The sequence below is a fragment of the Lygodium microphyllum genome, chromosome 5, assembly GCF_053477565.2.
Source record: "Lygodium microphyllum isolate KBCC chromosome 5, Lygodium_microphyllum_v1.1.10, whole genome shotgun sequence".
NCBI lineage: Eukaryota > Viridiplantae > Streptophyta > Polypodiopsida > Schizaeales > Lygodiaceae > Lygodium > Lygodium microphyllum.
Genome location: NC_141139.1, coordinates 61,087,673 through 61,094,929, shown reverse-complemented (window position 1 = coordinate 61,094,929; position 7,257 = coordinate 61,087,673).

The window sequence follows — 7,257 nt, the reverse complement described above, 5'->3', positions numbered from 1 at the left end:
AAACAATGAGTATTGTATCATGTGGCATTGTATAACAAATTCTCTTACCTTGTCACATACAAGTTGCAAGTCATTTTTACCCATCCATTGACTCCATGGGTGTGATCAAATTGCACCCACCATGAGTTGCATAGATCCCCATTGCTAGATATTTCAATGGGATTCACCAAGTCTACATTAGAAGAATAGATTTTTGTAAACATCTTAAATACAAAGCATTTGTCTATGGGGAGACCCTAACCAAGGAAGACCCCCCTTCCTCCCACACACACACATACACACACACACACACACACACACACACACACACACATCTCTCTCTCTCTCTCTCTCTCTCTCTCTCTCTCTCTCTCTCATCCCTCTTATCTCAATTTCCAATTTCTTCTTTGTTTCAAAAAGGTGTTCATCATGTCATATCAAATATGATATTGATTATACGAATCAAAGTAGTACATGAGACAAGTTATGATTATGATTTACTTGCTCGTCCCATAATGTTAACCAGTACAGGGAATCACTTGTGCCAATGGTAGTAGTCTTCCTCATTAGTGTAATGTTAATTACAAGATTGTACCAAGTAAATCTACAAGCCTGCAAGGTGCAGATATCATCCATAGTCTCATAATTGCGGGAGCCATCACGGGACTCATGCTGAAGTAGGAGTGGTGCGCAGATCGGTCGCTGTATGCTCACGTAGTGAATGCCGGAAGGTCCCCAAGAACAATGAACTCTACTTTTTGCACAAGTTACAAGGTAAAAAGCATGAACGACAAGAGCAAGAGACCAATTGGGTGCAATCTCCCCCCATGCCTTGTGTGAGCGCTTCACAAAGCATGTATTTTATGTATATTTCTTCTTCATGCTCAATAATAGCCCAATTTACAAAAAATATAACAAGCTTTTAGCTTTTGAGTTTGCTTTTACAAAAATAGGAATAAAGCTAATGGACGGTGCCCAAAGAGTCTGGCACGCCCATTACAATGTCCAAATAGAAATAACATAACTATGCGCATGGGCGCATACAAAATAATAATAAATAATCGATGCCTCAATAGACATGACAAAATATAGGTGTGGCGCCTATCAAAATATTATCCATAGATCGAATACTCGCTAGACTCCAATGCTTTCCTCCGCCACTGCTGCTATCTCTACACATCAACTGAAGCATTCACAATCGTTAGTAAAATAATACAATTAAACCGACAAAAGTGAATACCTAGCAGTCTTCAGCTACATAAATAAATCAATTGGTTAGAAATAAATCCTAACCTTAATTTATTATGAGTGCGCACTCTAAACTCATAAACGTTTATTAATTTAATATGCATTTTGCGGAATCACCCGCTATGGAATCACCCATGTACACACTAAATTAATGAAACGCCGAAAAGGACAGGCGTCCCCATCAACTTCTCGCATAAAGAATCCACTTTGTGTATGAGCCCCGGTCATCAAAGTTTACGGAATCCACCGTAAAACCTCACGGAATCCGTGGCACGGAATCCACCGTGGAATATGCCTCCTGGCATCAAGGAGATTGTGGGGTTGTTTAAATATTAGTTACAAATACGTATATGTATCCTTTCATAAAATCATTTTTTGCATTCCATACCATTATATTTTTTGTATGTTTAGCAATTGATCAATGTTTATATGCATGTATTCTTCACACAATCTTTTTGTTATATGTTACATGTAACAACAATATAAATTCATATTGTAAATTCTTCACATGATCCTTTTTATACATTACATATAGCATTGATATGAGTTCAGTCATGTAAAATATCTAGTCGAGAATGCATCTCCTCCTAAATAGTGGTCTTCTAAGTTCTTTCTTTAATATGTTGAGTATCCATGATCCCAAATCTTGTTCACTCAGGTCACCATCTAGAAAATACTTCTATTAGAGCTTTCAAGAAAATCTACCACTGTAGCCAAAAATATACCACTACATTGTCTGTTGTAGCTTGATCACATCAACCAACCAATTATGCAGCCACCTCTCAAACTTAAAAAATTGGCCACCATATTCGTAACATGACTACTATCAACAAGAAAAAGAGTGTTGCCACTATGATTATTGTCTCCAATCATTGACAATGCTACACAATAAGTGTACACATGTAGCATGTTGACACACTAAATAGATGATACACAACAACAGTGCACATGTAGCATGTTGACACACTGAATAGATGATACACAACAACAATGCACATGTAGCACATCAACAAATTGAAAACCGCCATCACTTTCTTGCCCATGCCATCACCAGCCCAAAGCTCCCATAGCCATTGGATCCTCTATGTTGGCCATGATGTCAATGGTTTGGATGCGCTTGTAGCCGCCTCCTCCATGGGGCCAATGAAGGCATATAGATGAGCATGCTAGTGGTGGAGCTACACAAGCGGGATGCCAATGGCCACTTACTAGCCCTTCAAGAAGGTGACATGGAGAACATCGAGGGGAGTGCTATGCCAAGTGTTAGGTGTGTGGCGTAGATTAGATGGATACTCACTGCATTAACTTCACTCTGTTTGGTAGGGGCCTGGATAGATTTATGTATGGGGCCCATTTGCATTCCATTGTGGCCATGGACCCCATAATTAAGTAGGCTTGCTAATGGGCTATTGGTTTTCATAACTCCATGGCATGCCATGGATGTCATACATGGCATGCAATTCATGGAATCCAGATAGTTACAACATAACTCCCTAATGGTAAGGTGGGATCCTACCCCATAGAATATGGAGAATCTACATGCAATTTTGCCATAAATGTGGCACACCAATGAATACTTGTAAATAATATCGATTAATCCAACTAAGCTAATTGATTAAGGAGTAAATAATTGTTTCACCTAATGATTGACTAATGACTAAGATTTTTCTCATCTTTTCATGAATTACTTGCCCACCTTAAGGTTGAACAATTGATGACAACAATTAATGAAATTGATTAATAAACCAATTTAATACAATTGTAAACGTCTTAATGATTACTTAAGTATAGCTTATGAAAAGCCAATGAAAAGGGGAAAAAAAAGCTTTATGTACAAAAAGGAGGGAGCATCAATGGCAATAGCATGTGGATAGATAGTATGACAACTATTGAGGAATTGGTATACATTTGGGATTGCTAGAGACTAGTGTAGTAAATATTTCAAACCTTATTAACACTTTAGCGTGACTAGCAAGAGGTACAAGACACCCAAACTAGGTTGTAGGATCAATAAATAGTGGCATATACAAAAAAAATTACTACTTGAAGCTTCTTTAGAAGGTGGATTGGAAGTTCTTGTTAGCATTAATTTGTGACTTGAGCCTTAGTTTGAATCAAGTTGGGATATTAGGACCTTTGACACTCATTCATCTTTTGCCTATGAGCCTCAATCTAAATTAGATGAGGACATTGGGAGCTCTAACACTCAATCTATCATGTGTTTGATGGAGGAGGTTGCTCTGTTAGAGCATGCATTTCTTTTTCAGATCAATATTTTCTTGATTATTTAATTAATGATGTGCAATTGGCTAGCATTTATGCCTCCTCTTAGATCAAGTGGACCAGTTTTTGGCATTTCTATCTATACATAGTCTGGTCCTCAATGTGTTGGTCATTCAAGTTTGTAGGTTTTCAACAAATTACAACTTTCAGGATAGTCCTTTGTCTTCCAATTCTACGAAGAGAAAACCACACTCGACTTGTTGACTCAAAGGTTCTATGAAGAGAAGACTACACATACTTGCTGTTTGGAGCAAATTTGTTGTGAAGAATGCAAATTTTCTAACTTGTTTAGACCTTCTACAAAATATGCGGGGAATCTAGAACTACTCTTTGTAGGGTGTAGTTGATCTTTCCTCCATTTGATCAACCCAACACCAAAACATAGGAGTGTCTTGTGTGTTTGTAATTTCTTTTGAAGAGTTATGGAGTACCACTAGTTCGATGCTTTTGATGTCTTTGATACAAAGACTATTCAATCTTTCACTGATAAGTGGTCCCGCTAGTCAAATAGTTGCAAAGAGGGACACAAAGATAGACATTCAAAGCCACTTGCATAGCTCATCAAGCTCTTTCCAATCCTCTGTATCATAAAGCTCAAGCTTTATGCCATCTAACTTCAATGGATTAACTTGCCTCTTCTACATCAAGGCTTGCCATATTTGCATCTTCCAAAATTGAAAGTTGTTATCGTCAAGCTTCTCAATGTTGAAATTAGCATTATTGATTGATGCATGAGAAGTAATTGCCACAATGTAATATCCTCCCCCCCCCCCTTTTTAAAAGATTTTTTTTTAAATTAGTACAATTTTTTTTACTCTCCCTCTCTCCCCCTGCTGACAGCATGTTAGGGAGAGAGAGAGAGAGAGAGTGAGTAGAGAGAGAGTGTGAGTAAAGAGAGAGAGGGGGGAATGTAGCTCCCCAGGTGGAGGGGTGGCGGCCGTTAACGGCCATCTCCCCCCCCCATATACCACCCCTCCTCCCCATTATAAAGGGGAGCCCCCCATCGTGAACAGGCAACCCCCCCTCCCTCGTGGACATGCAGCAACGCCCCCTCCCTCATCATCAGGTAGCCCCCCCTCGTGATAAAAAACGCCGCCCTGCTACCCTGACAGAGAGAGAGAGAGAGAGAGAGAGAGAGAGAGAGAGAGAGAGAGAGAGAGAGAGAGAGAGAGAGAGAGAGAGAGAGAAAGTTATATTAACGTCTTCTAAAGACCAAAACTGGCCTATGAGACAAACTGTGATACAACTGATGAGGTCCAGCTATCCAAAATAAAAGTGCTGAATGAAAAGCTAAAAACTGGAAACTGAAAATACAGTGCTGTGAGTGTGATAAGTGTCGTGTATGTGTATGTGCATATGTAGCTCTGGTACTCCAGATAATTTCTACAAAAGGGGAACAAATGTCGGCTGTGATAGGGGAACAACTGTCGGCTGTGATAAAGTGGTGCGATGTGTATATGTAACAGATGCAGGGAGATATACTATCCTGGGATGTAATAGCAGTCGTCGAAGAGAGAGAGAGAGAGAGAGAGAGAGAGAGAGAGAGAGAGAGAGAGAGAGAGAGAGAGAGAGAGAGAGAGAGAGAGAGAGAGAGAAGCTTTTAAAGAGAGGCCACACACCCTCAACATTTCCAAAAATACACCCCTCCCCTTCATTATCTTTTCTCCACTCAAGGAGAGGCGGTGAGAATCTTGCATAGGAGAGTGCGAGAATTCTATCTCTCGTACACACGTCTTTAAGTATGGCCCTGAAGCGTAGTTCCACAAGGATGGCCGGAAACCCTACAAGTGTGGATGGTGGCTCGAATCAAGATGGCACCGCAATCGTGAATGGTTCATCAGGCATCAATACCACTGGAATCAAGACATCACTCCAAACCCAGGTTGCTCTATTATTAAATCATAAATTATAATTATCATGGTGAAAATCATATTCACATGCATCACATTAATTGCGCGATTGATAATTTCCTAGGTATGAACTTAGTTTTGATGTATGTAACAACAAGATAATTTCTGTTGTAAGATGACATCATAATAGGTGAAATTGATTAGATAATTGCATCGTAAATTACCAAAAACACCTTGCATGAATTCTTGCACAAGTTCTTGCAAAATACATTTCAGAGGGCATCGAAAGAAGCAAAGTGCATCTCCATATCACAAGATGGATTCTAAGGTACGTGTAATAAACTGTAGAAAAGATTAAAGTGCAGCTAGACTCATACGATAATCACATAAAGTTATAAAGATTAGATCATTCAAGAAGGTTAAGATCGTGGAAATCATTACATAGAGGATAATATTAAGATTGCATGCATAGAAAATACCTTCGCATGTGTGGCATAAAATATCGTATGGTTTATATCAAAATTGTAAGCATTGAAATGAAGGCATGGCATTACGTTGCGTGTATTAAAGTTGTTGGAAAAATTCAACGTTGTTTGTAATTTACCAAATGGGACTGAGATCCATGAGTCCCATGTCAAAGTCCTTGGTGACTTCAAGAGGGATAGGTAGAAGCTTAGTGCACGTTAGCATTATTAAGAGGGCTTAAGGAGATTATACTTAAGATGGAGTAGGAACTGTTCTGAATAGAACCATCTTGACCAACCATGGTCAAGGGGATAGACAATTTTGATCATTTAAGATCAAAGATAAAGGTACATAGGTACTACAAGGGATCTAGGAGACAACCAGCAAGTTGACCAACTGAGGAAGACGAGGTTGTCCATGATCTATCTTACAAGGAGACCTAAGGTAAGGATAATTAGGGTCAGTAGGGTACAAACCCTAACCCGAAGAAAAAAAGAAAACAAGCAACCTAGCTTGCCAAGCCCTTGGAATCTCGCCAAGTCGCGAATGACCTAGGACCGAATGCTGGGAGCATTCGGGAAGAAGGAATCACACCTTAGCAGTTGGTTGTATGAGCGACCTCTGAAATGATCACGATTGTACACTTAGGTACATGATTTGAACTTCTTTGCTTAAGGAACTAATTCAAGGTAAACACTTAATGCTTCAGGTTAAAAGCCTGGAGAAAGAGGCAGGTTCAGTTACCTTCGACTGCCTGCCTGGCCCTATCCATGGGGGTTGATTAGCCACGCCGGTTATATGGACTGAACCCATCGCGAGAGGTCTCTCCATGGGTGCTGCTTGGAGCGGGAGGACGCTTGGGTGCTGCTTGGAGTGAGAGACCGACGTGATTCAGATGGGATCTTGAGGCCCGTGTACTAGTCTATGGGCGAAACTTGGAGCAGCAATCCTGTTGATTGCTGGGATAGCCTTTGGGCATGATACTTCATGTATTCCAGGACTATGATAAATAAAAATTAGATATTTGAAAAAGGAGCTTGCTTGACATTGTTTTTGTGTCATTGCCTAAGTTACGTGAAGGAACCCGTGTTTAAATTGATTAATTAAGGAAGCTGCTTTTGTATGTCAAACATAATGTGGTAGGTAATTAGATAACTAAGCAAACCGAGGAAAGTGCGGTGGACGTGACTTGGGTCCGTCCTACAGAAGGGTGGTCCTGGTTAGCTGGGAACTTTTCTCAAAAGATGTGATAACAAAACTGTGAAGACCTAGCGTTAGTAGAGTTAGAATCCCGATTTATGCTGTTTTAGGGGAGCGGAATGGGACTATGCCTTATGGGCAGAGAGGTTGAGCTTCGCATCCCTCTCGTTTCCCATTCTCCATGAACCAAGTGCAACATAAATCCGCTTCGACTCTGTTGTTTCAACTCAAA